Raw genomic sequence first — 15,328 nt, 5'->3', positions numbered from 1 at the left:
ATATATATATATATATATACTCAAATTCCTTAGATGGTTCCACCAAAAGAACAACAGGATCGTCAATGCTTGCTATTCCCATTTCTTACTAAGTAAAATTCGTTTCCCATTTCAATTTGGTTCTTGAATTATTCCGCTAAAGAACAAGCAACTAATACGCTTTATCCTAAAATTGAAGGACCAAAAGAGCAATTTTATAAGAAAAAATCTCTCAATAGTCAATAGTCTTGGCCAGCCTTGTATATAAAGGACATTGCCCCCATCGGCCTTTGCATCAGATATAGTTTCTTCGTCATAAACATTACTATCCTACCAAAAAAAAAAATCAAAATGGAAGCACAGAGAGATATTGATAAAATAGGCTCGGAATATTTTGATAAAAATAGGATTAATAGACCTCCCACAACCGTGGAGGCACAGCAGAGCTGCAACTATCGCTACGTTTTACCAGAATCTCTTGTTTACCGGATGATTCCCCCGACTGGGAGAGAAGTTATGATCAGTGCTCCAACACCACCAGTGGTGGCTTTAAATAGCTACGAGGCAGCTCAGTTGCATGATGGAATACGTCTCGCTGATTTATTATTCTAAGAGACGCCAAATGCCCTTGGCTTTCGCTACCTAGTTACTACTTTTATGTAGAAATTAGTTAATTACGCATGTAAGTTTCTGATTTTGCTCTTGCTAAAATTTTGTAGCAAAAACCATGCATGGTTATGTATGTATGTATTGTATTCTCTATGCAATAAAAACACTTGTATATGTATCTCTATGACTCTATAACCTTATATATATCATATCATATAATATATTATATATTATATTATAAATGAAAAGGTGCTTAGTCTAAAGTCGAATTATAAAAATGTCTTTTTACTTTTAATTATCATTATCATATTATTACTATTAAATAATTAATCATTATCCTATAAGTGTGAAGCCATTAAAATTGAATAATTTTTTAACTCTTCAAGAAATCACCACTAAAATTGAATGAGTTTTTAACTCTTTATGTAATCATCATTTAAGTTGAATGACTTTTTAACTCTTCAAAATATACTGTTAAACTTTTGTAGCAAAAACCATGCATGGTTATGTACGTATCTGTTGTATTCTCAATGTACTAACAACATTCACTCCTTGTATATGTATTTATATGATAATTGTGTTAGAATTTTTAAATTTTAAAATCAAACAAAACTAATAAATTCTCGATTATTTTCAGGTTTTTGGATTTTTCCGATAAAGGATGCATACAACATTTAATTAACTTGTGCTCCAAATATTTCTTTAGTCCAACCAAAATACAACCATATGTCTAAGGTGTTTCTTAAGAAAATAACACAAAATATGAGATGAATGATGACACTAAAGTATACAATAAAAATAATAATGAAATCATCATATAAAATTAATATCGCAAAGTTTTGATAATGAAAATGATCACAATTCAAAAGTACTAAATCATACTAAAATAAGTCTAATAAGTATCTGACATATTAAACATAAAAGAAAAATTAAAGTTAGATTATATATTTTAAATGTCTAAACAAATGTAAAACTAAAGAACAAATATTCAACATTATTGTCATTCTTAATGTTGAATTAATTTATTTTGTCAGCATAGTATTGATTTGATTTCAAATTGAACTTTATTGGAGTTACTAATAACTATGGACCATCCAAAATTTAAAGTCTAAAAATATTTTAAAATATATGTTAAAAATAAAAATTATGAAAATGTTTAAGTAATATTTAGAAATTACATCACAGTAAAAAATTTTATGTGTAAAATAAATTTTAAAAACTATATATATAATGTCGGATTGGTTTGGTCTCAGATGGACTTTTTATGGTTAAAACTTAACCAACCCAAGAATCATCGAGTTCTGTTTTTCCAATATCAAACCAACTAACCAAGTCAAACCAAACCGTTAGTTAGATTTTTTTCGATTTTACGAGGTTCACAGTTTGATTTGATTTTTTATTCAATTTTGTACCTCCCTACCTTTGTCACTGTTCTACAGGTCTCCACTGATTTTAAGAGTGCTCAAAATACTATATATACCAATATAAAGTAAGATTGAGAAGATTTGATATTGTAATCACCTTTATAACTTAATTTACTCTATATCCACTTAATTTATTTTTACTTTATTTTCTAGTGCTGAGCTTTTTAAAAAGGAAAAAGTGTGGGGTCATGGATTTCTTTGGCCTTTTAAAAACTTGAGGTATATTTGTAAATGCGGGGTCATGAGCTTGTTTATTATTTTTTAAACTTGGAGAAAAAAATCTAACTTAACAAAAATATATATAATTCCAATAAATTTTTAAAAATAATATATTCTGATAAAATATTATTTATTGATGAAAATCGATGCACCTTTTCTAAATATTAGTTCCGACGTTTCTTCTTCTCCAAGTGCAATGACTTTTCATTTTTCCTATGCACTTCTCCTCTAGTGTAATCATATGCTATTCTTGTTGAAAAAAAAATACTACAATATTGATATTAGAATGGAATTATAAAATAGTAAATAACTTAACACATACACTGTGTCATGGCAAGCCACTGCCTTGAAAGTGATTTCGGCTCGACTCCGATGCAAATCGTTGTAGCCGGTCGATCCCCAAGGTTTCACAGTTACTGTCAAATACGTGCACTCGTGGCTGAAAGTTTGGAGTTGCATAAAAATAGTTGCCCAGAAATCCACAATAGGATGAAGGATTATTCAAGCCAATAAAAAGAAATTGTTGAGGAAGAGTAAATGAAAGATAGGACTTGTTTTTTGTTCTCTGTGTTTAGCTCCCAAAATGATACTCCTTAAATAGGAAAATCATTTACTTTCATCCATCAAAAGAATGTAAGAAACTAACGTATAATTAATGTAAACATAACTCTTACTTTAATGACAAATTTGTCATAATACAAAAGTAACTTCAAGTATTCTGAATATTTCTTACGAAGTTAAGAAACTAACACTTGAAATAAATGTGAACCATTAATGAGGAAGTAACTTTCCTATTTCAATATATTAACGACTTAGCAATGTTCACATAGATGAATTACGTATAGTTAAAAGATGTAACTTATCCTTTGCATTAAAAGAAAAGGAATATTATCCACAATCCCCCACTAATACAAAGATAAAGAATAAGAATAAATTCCGGGCAAAAGAAAGTCACATGTACTTAAGTGTCAATATCTTTCGATTTGAATTGGCACATAGTGAAATGAGGCAACAACACATATCCATAAAGTAAAGTGCTCTTGAACTAAATAGACATAAGTTAAGACCCCCACAACACATACCATATCCTTGATTTTTTTTTGTGCAAACTCCGCGATACAACAAAGTGTTTTTTATTGTCATGCACAAACACCTTGAGTCTTATGAGTGCTCTAGAAAGACAACCCAATTCTTTCATAAAAGGCGACCACACCTTTACACTCACGTAGGTGATTCCATCAAGTCTATCTCAAATAGACCACCTTAAGGCTATAGAATCATTAAGAGCAAAATAAGCTCAACATTATAAAACACTGTCTCATGCAGTAGGGATAGAAAATATGGTGTAAATTGAGGCCTAACAGGTCTACCACATTACCTTAATCAATGGGCCTTAGCCCCATCCTCCTCGACGGTTCGAGGATTATTTTTCTTGTCAAGCCCTTGGTTATAGGATCAGCCAAATTTCTTTCGGACCTTACATATTCAAAGAAAATAACACCCAGTTTCAACAACTGTTTAACTGCACCATGTCTGATGCGAATGTGTCTCTTTTTTCCATTGTACACACTATTTTTGGCGATTCCAATTGCTGCCTGTGAGTCACAATGAAGAGAAACTGGTGAAGCTTGTCTTCCCCACAAAGGCGTATCTGCCAAAAGACTTCTCAGTCACTCAGCTTCTTGTCCTGCCAACTCGAGAGCAATGAATTATGATTCCATGGTAGAACGTGCTATACAAGTCTGTTTGGAAGACTTCCACGAAATAGCACATGCACCCAAAGTAAACACATAGCCACTTATGAGTATATCTACTCAATCTACTAACAACATAAGCTATATCAGGCCGAGTATATTTCATGAGAAACATTACACTCCCAATTATTTTAGCATATTCAGTTTGAGAAACACTAGATTCTTTATTATTCTTCAAGTGTATGCTAGGATCATAAGGAGTTTTCACTGGAACTACATCAAAACAATCAAACTTTTTCAACATCTTTTCAATGTAATGAGACTGACACAAAGAGAAACCATTAGGAGTTTTTTTGATTTTAACTCCCAAAATCACATCTGCTTCACCAAGGTCTTTCATTTCAAATTTAGAAGACAAAAAGTTTTTAGTATCATTAATAACATTCACATTAGGACCAAAGATTAACATGTCATCTACATATAAACATATAATGACACAATCTGAATCTATCATCTTAGAAGAAACACATGTATCAGATGAATTTACAAGAAAGTCATTATCCACTAATGTGATATTAAATTTTTCATACCATGGCTTAGGTGCTTGTTTTAGTCCATACAAGGACTTTTCAATTTGAATACTTTATCCTCTTGTCCTGGAACCACAAAACGCTCAAGTTGAGTCATATAGATCTCTTCTTTTAAATCACTATTTAGAAATGTTATTTTGACATCAATTTGATGTACCACTAAGTCGTGAATAGCGGCCAAAGCAATAAGAGTTCTAATGGTCGCTATTTTTTAGTCACCGGAGAATAAGTATCAAAGTAATCAACACCTTTCTTTTGGTTAAAACCCCTGATCACAAGTCTAGCCTTATATTTATCAATTGTACCATCTGGTCTCAATTTCTTCTTAAATATCCACTTGCTACTTATGGGCTTACAACCTTCAGGTAAATCATACAAGTCCCAAGTGTGATTAGAAATTATAGAGTCTAATTCACTTTTAATAGATTCTTTCCAAAATATAACATTTATTGATCTCATTGCTTCATCATAAGTCTTAGGGTCTTCTTCTATTAAATAGATAGACACTAATTTGTCATTTAAAATATTAATATCAAAATTTTCAGTTAAGAAAGTGGTGATAAAATCAGGACCAAAACTTGTCTCAATTCTACGTCTCTAACTCCTTCTAAGTTCATTTTCATGCTCATTAGAAATAACTCTAGAAGAATGTAGAACATGAGAATTAATAGGCATAGACGTAGAAGTATTATTTTGCACATCACTCGACACATTGTTTTTCAAAGGAAAAATATGCTCAAAAAGTTCTGCATCTCTAGATTCACAATTAGAATGATCATTTAGAGACATAAATTTATATGGATCACTATTTTGAGCATAACCAATAAAGACAGTATCAGAAGTCTTAGAACCAACATTTACTCGCTTAAAATTAGGTAGACCAACCTTAGCCAAACATCGCCACACTTTCAGAAATTTCAAGTTAGGAGCAAATCCTTTCTACAACTCATATGAGGTCTTGTCTAACTCTATTAAGAATATAACATGCAGACAAGACTGCTTCTCCCCACATATTGTCAGATAGACTAGAGCTTAAAAGCATAGAGTTCATCATTTCTTTAAGGGTTCTATTTTTCCGTTCGGCTACACCATTTTGTTGGGGAGTATCTGGAGCACTAACCTCATGTATGATACCAATTTTCTCACAAAAATCTTCTAGAGTTTTAGTATTATATTCACTGCCCCTATCAGATCTAAGCCTCCTGGTTTCCTGTCTAATTGATTTTCCACTTCTGCTTTGAATTTCAAAAACATTCTTTCAGCCTGATCTTTAGACTTAAGAAGATATACCTTAGTGTATCTAGAAAAGTCATCAACAAAAGTAATATAATACTTTTTTTCACCTTTGCTAACAGTGTTCTTGAAATTTTCTAAATCTGAATGTATTAGTTCAAGTAATTCAGTCTTTCTACTAATAATAGATTTGAAAGGTTTCTTGGCATGCTTTGCTTGTAAACACACAGGACATTAGAAAAATCATCATTTTTTATCATAGGAATTAGTTCCATTTTTCTGAGCCTTTTAATAGAAGCAATATTAACATGACCTAGTCTACCAGCCACAAATTAATAGACTCAACAATATAAGCAGAATATGAAATGCTTGCATTATTGACAATCTCTTGAACCTCCACTAAGATATCCCTTCCCAACAAAGTCTCCTTTGCGAGAAATAATTATTTTATCAGCTTCAAAAACAAGTTTAAGGCCTACTTTGTTGAGAAGTGCTCCGAAAACTAAGTTTCTACCGAGGGAGGGAACATACAAAATATTGTTCAAGGATAATGTCTTTCCAGAAGATAATTTAAGCAAAACTTTTCTTTTACCCATTACTACAGCAGTAGTGCCTAGCACCCAGTCAATTTTGTTTGCCACCAATTTGCCTCAACGACTACAACAGCAATCACTTCATTACCCTCAGCAAGATTGGCTTGGACATCACTTGGTCCTTCCTTCTTTGAGTCTTGCCCTTTTCTTTGATAGCACTTGGTAGCTCTGTGATCAACTTTTTCACAAACAAAACAAGAGCCCTTAAATTTTTGAATGTGACTCTCCGGCTTGTTGAATTGATTTTTCTTCTTCATAAGTTCCTTTTTGAGACTTTCTTCTGTTTGCCTTTTAACTTGTCTTTCACAAGAGTACCAGAAGATTCAATAATATTAGCTTTAGAAGAATTAAGAGGAAGTTCTTCCATTTTATCTTTGAGACGGTTCGCTTCTTCAGTCCTCATGTGACTGATAAGTTCTCGGAGGGTTAAATTCTTTTTCTTATGTTTTAATTGATTTCTATAATCACTCCAAGATGGTGAAAATTTTTCAAGCAGAATATTAGCTTGAAATATCTCACATATCTTCATGTCCTCGTTGAGAACATCAGCAGTCAAGTTCTCATATTCGTGAACTTGTTTCATTATTGGATTATTATCAACCATTTGGAATTTAATCCACTAACCGACAACATATTTTTTTCTTTCCTGCATCATCAGCACCATATTTCTTTTCCAAATTATTCCAAATTTCTTTGGCAGATTTATAGTTTAAAAATAAATCAAACAAAGGATTAGTCATATGATTTAGCAAATGTCCTCTAACAATTTTGTTATTCTTTTCAAACTTCTTTTTAACAACATCATCAACAGTTATAATATTGCTAGAATCAGTATTAGTGTTAGAATCATTCATAGAACGTTCTTTAAATAAAACATAATCAACTTCTAATTTTTCAAAGAATGTTAATTTGTGACCATCGTTTAAAATTATTTTCATCCAAAGGCTCAAGTTTTGACAAATCATTAAAAGTTTTGTTCAAAGAAATAGTCATTTATCAATATTGTATGTTAGGGAAATCGCTTTCAAATTGTTGGAATGATACTACAATATTGAAATTAGAATGGAATTATAAAATAGTAAATAACTTATCACAAACACTGTGTCGTGGCAAGCCACTGCCTTGAAAGCGATTTTGGCTCCCCGATGCAAATCGTTCTAGCCGGTCGCTCCCCAAGGTTCCACAGTTACTCTCAAACACATGCACTTGTGGCTGAAAGTTTGGAGTTGCACAAAAATAATTGCCAGAAATCCACAATAGGATGAAGGATTATTCAAGACAATAAAAAGAAATTGTTGAGGGAGAGTAAATGAAAGATAGGACTTGTTTTTTTTTCTCTGTGTTTAGCTCACAAAATGATACTCCTTAAATAGGAAAATCATTTACGTTTCATCCATCAAAAGAATGTAAGAAACTAGCGTATAATTAATGTAATGAAACATAATTCTTACTTTAATGACAAATTTGTCATAATACAAAAGTAACTTCAAGTATCTGAATATTTCTTACGAAGTTAAGAAACTAACACTTGAAATAAATGTGAACCATTAATGAGGAAGTAACTTTCCTATTTCACATATATTAACGACTTAGCAATGTTCACATAGATGAATTACGGATAGTTAAAAGATGTAACTTATCCTTTGCATTAAAAGAAAAGGAATATTATCCACAATTCTTCCTCATACACTTCTCTTGTATTAACTTATACAACCTTTTCATTGTCCTAAATCCCTCTCAAATCATCATCGTTTTTTCCAATCTTCTTCCCCTAGTTCAAAGCCCTCATCTTTGGTAAGTTGGACCTTCTCTAATAGTGTTCTTCGGTAATTATTATACACATTTGATTGTTTATTTTATTGTGGTAGTCTAATGATTTAATGACCCCTTTTTCTAGATTATTTTTGTTGATGTTTTTGTTTGGGATGAAGTTTTTTCGCCGTATTCAGTGTATTTGTTGTCTCTAATGACGTTTTTGTTTGTATATAAATATTTAGCCCTATTTGGTTGCTTATTTTAAAAAAAAATTGTTAGATTTATCTCGCCTATTGATTTTGAAAATTTTTACTAAACTTTGATTGACTTTAGTGGTGTTTCTGTCAATCGAATTGTTGATTTCAGTTGGATCTGCTATTTATTTTGCATGTTTTATTTGAGGATTACTCTATTTATGTTAATGAACTTGTGATCGATAAATATGTTTTTGCTTGTAGATTATAAAGTATGGATAAAATTAGAGAAGAAAGTATTAAACAATCTGCTCCTGTTACTCTTAGAATTAAGAAACGAAAGGCTAAAGAATTTTTGAAAACTTGTAAAAAGAAAAAAATTGTAGTCGAAGAATTCATTTCTGAAACTGAAACAAAAGTGGAGATTCACAACTACCGGGAAAGTAGTGTTGATGCTAATGATAATGTTGAGAATAGTGAACGAGAAAGGAACAACAAGCTAGAGTAGTAGAAACACTAGTCGAGACGAGGATGATCCTCTATCATTGCATATCTGTGCAAGACATATCTTAGTTGAGTTGTATGACCTAGTGACGTGATTAGATGAGGTAGGATCATTTCCAACAAAGATCTCTGTAAGATCAAGGATGACAGATTATCGTAACATTAGGAAAGTTCTAGTTGAACAGAAACTTTATAATGAATTTAAGGGTACTTGCTTTGGACATTTGAGGCATATTTCAAATTATTTTAAGTTCAATGGATACATTGTCCATAATATGTTGTTGCAAACATGTGAGAAATGATAGAAAGTTGCATGAAATTTGGTTTTGTGTGAATTGATAAGTCTGCATGTTTTGACTTAAAACAATTTGCATTGATTACGAAACTAAATTGTTCAGCATACCTCCGTGAATCAAAACTGAACAAATTCCTTAGAAAATGAGAGAATATTCATTTCAAGGTGACAAAGAACAAGATTATCACTGATGCACAGTTTATGAGATTAATAAAGAGTAACAGATTAAATAAAGAGCAGAAATTGAGCTCTTTAGTTTGGTTCGTCCTTTCGATGTTGCTTTCCCATGATCGGTCTAAAATTATGAATTCAAACCACATCAAGATGAAAGATGATTTGAATTTCTTCAACAATTATCCATAGGAAAAAGAGTCATTTGAAAATAATGCCTCACATTCAAGTCATACTTGTGCCTCTCCCACCGTAAAATTGTTCCTGTTTTTCCCCCGTTTCACCTCCCTTTCCCAATCCAGCAATTTCAATATTCAAGCACAAAAGAAGTCCTTTACTTTTGATAATGGTTAATTTATTTTTGTTTTATCAAAATTTGAGCAGTTTTTTTCTTCTTCTTCTTTTTTTTTTGTTTCTCCATTTGATATTTCTTTCACTTGCTAGTAAGATCATCTCCAATCCACTTCTATTTACTCACCATTTTCTATATTTTGAGTGTAAATTGAGAATGGACACTTCAACCCACCTCCAAATCACTTTATATACTTCAAATTTAGAGAGTTGAATGGAGAACCACTATTACACTCTCTATTTCACTTTTTCATTATTTTAACACTAGTGAACTTAGCCGCGCTTTGCGCGATAAAAAATTACTCGTTAAATTTGCTAAATAATTAATTTTTTTGAATAGTTGATTACTAAATATATTTCTAATGATTCTTTATAGTCTTTTATCTAAATATATCAAATTTTAAGTCTTAATTAAGTTTATTATTAGTACTTAAATTTTATATCTTTTGTAATTTGAAATCGCTTAAGATTTTCGAAATTATAAAAAAAAAAATCCTAAATTTATTCTCTTTATTTTAATAAGAAAAGTAAATTTAATGTAATAAGTTGAACTCTTTATGAAATTTAAATTTAATTTAATAATATAATAAGCTTAATGTAAATATAGTTTTTTTCTAATATCTATTCTTTTCCTTCAAAAGTATTATACTTTCCTTTAGTAATGAATTTTTTTTTTCATCTTTCACTTATCTTAGATTATGAAATGTTTGTAAATCATTTTCTATCTTGACTAATTTTACTACAATTATCATATACTGCCTATTATTTATATAAAAATGAATAGATTGAAAGATAAATAGTCTCAATTACGCAAATAATATAAAGTATTCAAATAAATTAAACCCAAATTATATATATGTATTAACTAAAATACAACTTTAAACTTACCTATATTTTAGTTACAATTTCTAAATTATTCTAAAAGGTAAACATAAATAAAAATTGTGAAATTGCCTAATCCTCAAAATTGATTTCATTATTCAAAATAAAATATATACAATGTTGAAACCATTAAAAGAACCTTAAAAGATAATAAACAAAACGATTCAAGTCTTCAAAGTTAAAATTAATATACCTGAAATTTCAATAATATTATTTAGTGTAGGTATAAATTATAATTAGATAAATTAATCAAAGAATCCTTGTTGGAGTACCAAAGAAAATTAAAATAAATTAAAATTAAACAAATAAACAAAATAATCTTTGTAGGAATACCAAAGAAAATTATCCTAGCCTCTAATTATTCAATTTGTACACACTCTCAATGTTCACTACACCATTTGAAGATTAATGGACATAAACATTAATGTAGGGTTCCTTTTCCTTGTGAGTTTATGAAAGTTAAACTTAAATATTGTCATATGTTCATCTTGTCTTCCATTATAAATAATAAAGATTATTTTTAAAAAAATGTGCAAAATAATAAGTACACTAAAATCATCAATAATGAGGAAAAAAGCAATAAAAAAAAAAGAACAAAAAAAATATTGTAAATAAAAGACATCAAACAAACTGAAATAAAAAGAGTAACATGATTGAAATATTGTACTCATCAAAATTGAATTTCCAAAATTGTCATATACTCGTCTACTCGTCCACACTGTTAAGTATTAACAATAGAAGTTAGTCACAAAGAATCTATATATATATATATAAAATTAGACATAATCAAAGTGATGTACCTTGGTAACTCAAATTAGATATTGTTCTCATTGAATTTGAATTCCCAAAATTGTCAAATGCTCATCTTATCTTCCACATTGTAAAAGTTAGTAACAAATAAACTATATATTATAAAATTAGAAATAACCAAATTGATGTACTTTATTTAGTATAAATATGATGAAGAAAGGAAAAATAAAATAAAAAATTCTTGCATTGGTGAAGATGACATGGTTTTAGTATTTATAGTAATCCATAAATTCTTAACTATTGAATAAATAAATTAAAAGAGTAATGGAGTAATCAATACCTACAATTGTAACTTATATTGGTCATTAGTGTCTTAATTATAATTTAGTAATACTTTCAAGAAGGAATAGGGAAAGGTTTAAATATTTAAAGGGATAAATTGTAACTTATATATACCTAAAATAATAAAGGTATTAATGGAGGAATTTAAAGAGAAATAATCAATAGAGGATATTTATTTAATTTAACTAACATATCAAGATAAAAAAAAGAGAAAAAAAATCTTTAAAAAAAGATAAAATATATAAATTCTAATGCTGGCCTATGAGGGCTGCCACATCAGCACTTTCATATCCAGATTTATATATATATATAGATTTCTTCTATTACTTTCTAATTAACATATTAATTTACATATAACTTCATAATTAAATTATCTAATATGCATAATTCTTTTTAAATGTCGCAGAACATTTTTAAAAGATATTCTTTAGTATATACTACTTTAATTTTAAATTAATAATATTTTATTTTTTTTCTAATTTTCGTCAATTATAAAATTTTATTGTATTATTATTTTTCATTATAAAGAATACACAAAATTAAAATGGCAAGATGAAAATTTTAATTTAAAAATACAATACATGATGCGATATTTAATTAAATACAAGATAACAATTGGTGATCTCAATCAAGATGGCGTAGAGGTTCCAACTCCAACTAGAGAAATGATGGTAGATGAAAATCTCCGGCTTAAACAATTTGTAGGTAGACATACAAAAAATTAAGGACAAAAATGTTCATTTTGAACATCGTAATACATTAAAAGAGCATTTATGAGTGCAACGTAATAATTTTAAAAAATAAGTGATTATAAGTTGTATGTCACTTTTATTTGAGTTTGTCCATTAATTTATGTATTATATTATATTTTCTTGTAATTTATATTTTAAAAAAATTTACAATAAGATATAATTTTATATCACATCAAAATTATAAAGTAATTATTTAAAAAAATAAAAATAAAAATTTATATTATGAAATAAGAAAATAAAAATAAAATAGAAATAATAAATATAATATTGAATAGAGAGCAAAAAAAATTTTTAGAGAGTAAAATAGAAAATTGAGTTAGAGTTGACTTTCTAAGAAATAGAGAATTCTATATTTGAAGCGTAAAATAGAGGACTGATTAGGTTGGAGATGCCGTGGATATTCATCCACAGCCAAGACACTATAGTAGATAAGAGATAAGAAAGTTCATGTTGGAATTTCATATAATTAAGCAAGACAAGAATATTCATGGTAGATTGTTCCAAAGATATCTTTCAATTTCTTGAACCAAAATATTCTTACAAATCAAACTTTTATCTTATTTTGATTTATGAAGTGGTAAGGGTTAAACCGCCCACTTACGGTCCAATTTCAGAGATGTTTACTAGACTTCTAGATGGAAAGAAGATGACAGTCAATACTATATATTCCCAGTTCTTTGTAAGTAAAATTCCTTTCCCATTTCAATTTGGTTCTTCAATTATTCAGCTAAAGAAAAAGGAAGTAATATACTTTATCCTAAAATTGAAGGACCAAAATTGCAATTTTATAAGAAACCCAAAAGACTTGACCAGCACTAATATTTTATTTTAACCATTAAATTTATAACTATATCTAATTTGATAAACAAAGAAATTAATTGAAGCCCACCAGCTCATTTATTGAACAAAATGCATCCAAGCATTAACTGCTGAATTTCTTTTTTTAATGAAAGCCAGGCACTAAAATCAATGAGCTTGTAAGGGGCATGACAGTCGAGCCTTACAAGACTAAAGATTGTGTCTTATAAGGTGTATTAATTTTCGTATTTTGTGATGAATAATTTAATTTAAACGTTGTTTAATTTTATTGTTCTTTTAATTTGATAGCTAGCTATATTGTACTTTTGAAAATTTTAAAAAATTTTGTTGCTTTTTTAACTCCAAACTCACCATTCATATTGCTAAAGTCAAGTTTCATATCATCATCCATTTCATTAATATTTCCGTGAAGAAATATTATAATTACAAATTTCTGCATTGTTTTAGAGAATTAACAAGCCTGACGGATTATCTTGCTAATTCGGGTGAGAAACAAAAAAAAAAGATCCTTTCTTCGCACAAAATCAAAAAATTGATGAAAAATGACATTTAAACAAACTGGTTGTATAAAATGTAGTATTCATCCATTCTCTAAGGTGGTTTGGACAACAATCCAACGTAACGATTATAAACTTTTGCTAATACTAATACATGATTAGGCAATCTTAACCTTTTGCCCTTTGGGGGATACTTTGTGCACATTAACAGTAATGGAGCTAAAAGTTCGCTTGAGAGATATCAAAATATAAATAAATAAAATCGTGTAAATCGAAAGCAAGAATCGTTAATATGTAATATATATACATAAAAAAAGTAATTTATTCTAGTTATACAATGTAATTTTTCAATAAAGAAGTGTCATGTGATTCCGCCACCGCACACCGGGTGAACCCCCATTATTTAACCCTATATACCGGAGATGTAAGTCACAGTAGCCAAGCTTTATGGCGATGAATCAACTCAAAAAACATTAAATGGAATCGGTTCCGAGTCATTCTTATGAATGACCATCCTCTAAATCATCTGAGCCTTCCCGAAGAACAACCCCAATTTTAAAGATATTTCATTTTAGTAAACTAGAATTAAACATGCTTCGAACCAATATAAGAATCAAGCTAAATGGAATTTATACCTACAAATAAAAGAGGACCGCCAATGCTTTTGGTACAATTAAAAGGGTTACCAATCATATATCTAGTAAATGGAATATATACACTCTTCGCATTAATTTCAACTACAGACCAAACACTTGTCTTAGAGCCTGTTTGGCTCAGCTTAAAAGCTGGTCAAACTGACTTAAAAGCTGGTTTTTGACTTATTTAGCTGTTTGGCAATACTCAAAATAACTTATTTTAAATTTAAAAAAACTTATTTTAAGCCAAAAGTTAAAAGCTGGGGTAGGGGTGCTTTTTTTTTTTTAGCTTATAAGCTGTTTTAAGTTGACCACATTTTTACCTTTTTACCCTTAATATTTTTATACAATCTCCAAATTACCCACATAACTCTAACATCTCTTTCTTCCATTTTTCCCTTTTCACGTTTGACATAGCTGTCGAACTTCTTCCTGTTCTTCCAATTTGAAGTAAAGATAAACCTTGAAGTAAGTTTTTTCGATTACTTTTTTATTTTTTTATTAGCTTTCTTCCTTTTCTCTTGATTGATGCCGATAATATGTTGAAAAATAAAAATTTATATTCCTCTTATAAATAATTTGTGATGATAAAGAAATATGTGAATGATAGACAATTATTATTATCTATGGATGAAACTAAAATAAATTTTAAATCGTTCTTTGATCTATTCAAATTATATATCTTTAAAATCTATAATAAGTTTATATTCTTCTTACAAATAATTTGTGATGAGAAAGAAATATGTGAATGATAGCAAAATATACTTATTTATGGCTGTAAAATATAAATTAATTAACTTTTATTATGTTAACAGCTTTTAAGGGTATTTCAGACATTTTGATTTAAAAAGCTGTTTATCAGCACTTATTTGCCAAACACATCAACATCTTTTTTTTAACTTCAGCACTTTTATCCAAACGCATAACTGCTTATTTTAAAAATAAGTTTCAGCACTTTCATAAGTACTTTTTTAAAGTTGCTTTTATTAAGCCCATCCAAACGGGCTCTTACTGTACCGAATCAGGGCCGGTACAATGCT

The sequence above is a fragment of the Solanum pennellii genome, chromosome 1 (assembly GCF_001406875.1).
Source record: "Solanum pennellii chromosome 1, SPENNV200".
Lineage (NCBI taxonomy): Eukaryota > Viridiplantae > Streptophyta > Magnoliopsida > Solanales > Solanaceae > Solanum > Solanum pennellii.
The sequence above is the reverse complement of the archived record's forward strand: the minus strand, read 5'-3'. Positions refer to the sequence as shown.